Below are 3,131 nucleotides of genomic sequence, written 5' to 3'. Positions count from 1 at the left end.
AGCTTTCACCTCATTTACAGTAGTTAGCTTTCAATCTCTCAGTCCCCTTACACTGAAGCCCTATGAGTAGCACAGAACTGCAACCACTCCAGACTCTGGACTTCAGCACCAGCTGACTGTGGTGGCCCACAGGGAAGGAGCTGGTGATCCCCTTTGGACTGCTCCCACATACATGTCAAACTAAAAAGCTGCAGGGATTTGGGGCACACACTGGTTTGGTCACTTGGCTCCTTATGGAAAGCTGGAGATTTCTGGAAACAGATGAGCAAACCAAAACCTAAAGTACATTAGTAAAATTAACATTTATCTACTGCCCCCAAATCTCTGGGCTAACACTACCTATTAATACTCAGGTGGGGATAGATAAAAATACACCAAATAACTGTTATGAATGCTGCTCCCTAAATCATTACAGCCCTGTTCTGTTGATCTGAACAAGGAACTACTTGATTGGGGAGGAGAGTTTACTTCCCTCTGCCCCAAACAGGTCCTCATCTAGGTTTATCTGGCAGGATTAGGAAGTAAAGCATCCACCAGAAGCAGCTCTTCACTCCTTGGTCGGGTTGATAGCTCACATACAAGAAGACTGAGTTAACAATGGAACCAGGAACTTCTTTCCAATGGAAAACACACTGCTCCGTCCCATAGGAACTGTGTACAAACCAAACAAAGCTGAGGAAGGAAGGGCTGAGGTGGCATTACCCAACAGTTCAGGTCCACTATGTGATGTTTAAGGGAAAGCAGAGTCATGTAGTTATTTAACGCTCTCTGCTGGTCCCACTCCTCATCACAGTAGATCAGCTGCCTGAGCAGAGGAAGAAATTATGGATGGGAATTGCAGAAAAGGGAGTGAGAAGAACCCCAGGAAGAGGAAGCCTGGATAGCCAAACAGAAAACTATATTCTGCTAATCAATTTTTTGATCAAAAAATTCAAAATAGAGAAAACCACAAGTACATTATCCTCCTCCTGGGTGGAGGGAGGGTAATGGGGAGGATGTCAAATTGGGAAAAGCTGGGTGGCCATTTCATTTCTTCTCTTTCTTCTTATCTTTCTCATTCATAGCCAGGATCATCATGAGTTTTCTGAAGAGAGTAACGAAATCTAAAAAGAGATCAGTGCAGTGCCAGATATAATCCTTATCTCCATTTTCAGCCTTTTCAATAATGAGTTGAATTATTGTCAAAAAGGACAAAGCCACACATGACCACCAGCCCCATATACAGGTTTGCCTGGAAAAGCCAAATGGATCCAAAGAAAAGTTCTCCCATGGAAGACAAGAACATCTGGCTCATGGCTGACATCAAAATACCTCCCAGAAAGAGGTAGCTGTGATGCTGGCCATAGAGTGCACTCAGGGAGAAACAGGTGAAGATCACTGCTGTGCCCATGAAGGCAGTAGGAAGGATTCTGGGATTGATGGCAATGCACAACTAGAGGGCAGAGCCCAGGCCAACTCCTGTAAGGAAAGAAAATCCAGCAAGAAGTCCCAGTCTTTTCTGCTCAGTTTCATGGCTACGAGGTGTTGCCATCAGCCAAATCATCAACCCAAGGATCCCAAGGCACAGAGCAGACCAACCGGAATGAAGTGAATGATCACATGGCCATAAGCTACAGCAGCTGTCACAACATACATAGGACAAAACTTGCACAGACCTTCTTCAGGTGCTGCTGTGTGGAGGGGGTTATATAGGAAAATTTTAAGAGTGCGTCAAAGTTGATCTTCTAATCAAATATGTTCATGGTTCCAGAGTCTATGTGACAAAGTTTCCCTTCTTCTTAACCCGCCTCTCTGGAGCCTACGAGCTCTTCTAACACCAGATGTACTATGCACCGGAATGTTTATTGCAACCCAATTCATAATTGCCAAATCATGGAAGAAGCCCAAGTGCCCATCGACCTATGAATGGATTAATAAACTGTGGTATATGTATACTGTGGAATATTATGCAGCCATAAAAAAGATGGAGACTTTATCTCTTTTATGTTTACATGGATGGAGCTGGAACATATTCTTCTTAGTAAAGTATCTCAATAATGGAAGAAAAAGTATCCAATGTACTCAGTACTATTATGAAGCCAATATATAATAACCCACACTTTCAAATGAAAGATAAAACACAACTACAGCCCAGAATGAAGGAGGAAAGAGGAGGGTGAGGGGAAGGGAGGGTGGAGGCTGGGTGGAGGGAGGGTAATAGGTGGGACATCACCTATGGTGCATATTGCAAGGGTACATGTCAAATCTATTAAGAGTGTAGTATAAATGTCTTAACACAATAATTAAGCGAGGTAAAAGCTATGTTAACCAGTTTTATGTAAGCCTTCCAAATTTTATATAAAATCAGCACATTGTACCCCACAAATGCATTAATGTACACAGTTATGATTTAATAAAAAAAAAGTTAAGAGGAAAAAATAGAAAAAAATGAAAGGATCTCAAATAGAAAAAAATAAATAAATAATAAAAATTATATTTGGTATTCAGACTTTTTCTAGTTCCATGTGAAAGAAAGTATGACTTTTTCTAGTTCCTCAAAGTATGACATTGGTGCTTTGATGGAAATTACATTAAATCTGTAGATTCTTTTCGGTAGTATGTTCATCTTGACAATGTTGATTCTTCCCAGCAATTAACATGGTATGTCCTTCCATTTTTTAATGTCTTCTGCTGTTATCTTTTTTTTTGCCGTTTTTGGTCAGGGCTGGGTTTGAACACACCATCTCCAGCATATGGGGCCAGCACCCTACTCCTTTGAGCCACAGGTACTGCCCTGCTATTACTTTTTAAATTATTGTGTGTACAAGGAATGAGGATACACTGCTTGCATTTGTTAGGTAAATTCCCTCTTATAATTGTGTCCCACCCTCAAGAGGTATGTCACACACTGTAAACACCCCACCGCCTACCTCTTTCCTACTCTCCACTCCCCCATTCACCCACCCACCCCCACCATATACTAGCATCAATTTTCCTCATATCATATTTGAGTATATTGGATTGTTGCTTCTCCATTCTTGTGATGCCTTACTAAGAAGAATGTGTTTCAACTCCATCTAGCTTAACGCAAAAGATGTAAACTCAACCTCCATTTTAGAGCCTGCGTAGTATTCCATGGTATACATATACCA

General features: G+C 41.4%; 1 pseudogene; it reads right to left on the bottom strand.

The window, feature by feature from the left end:
- Positions 1 to 981: 981 nt before the first annotated feature.
- LOC100954806 lies at positions 982 to 1,793 on the bottom strand (annotated as a pseudogene).
- Between the last annotated feature and the right edge of the window lie 1,338 nt (positions 1,794 to 3,131).

Source organism: Otolemur garnettii, unplaced genomic scaffold (assembly GCF_000181295.1).
Source record: "Otolemur garnettii isolate 467f Iridium unplaced genomic scaffold, OtoGar3 scaffold00350, whole genome shotgun sequence".
NCBI lineage: Eukaryota > Metazoa > Chordata > Mammalia > Primates > Galagidae > Otolemur > Otolemur garnettii.
The sequence above is the reverse complement of the archived record's forward strand: the minus strand, read 5'-3'. Positions and strand labels throughout refer to the sequence as shown.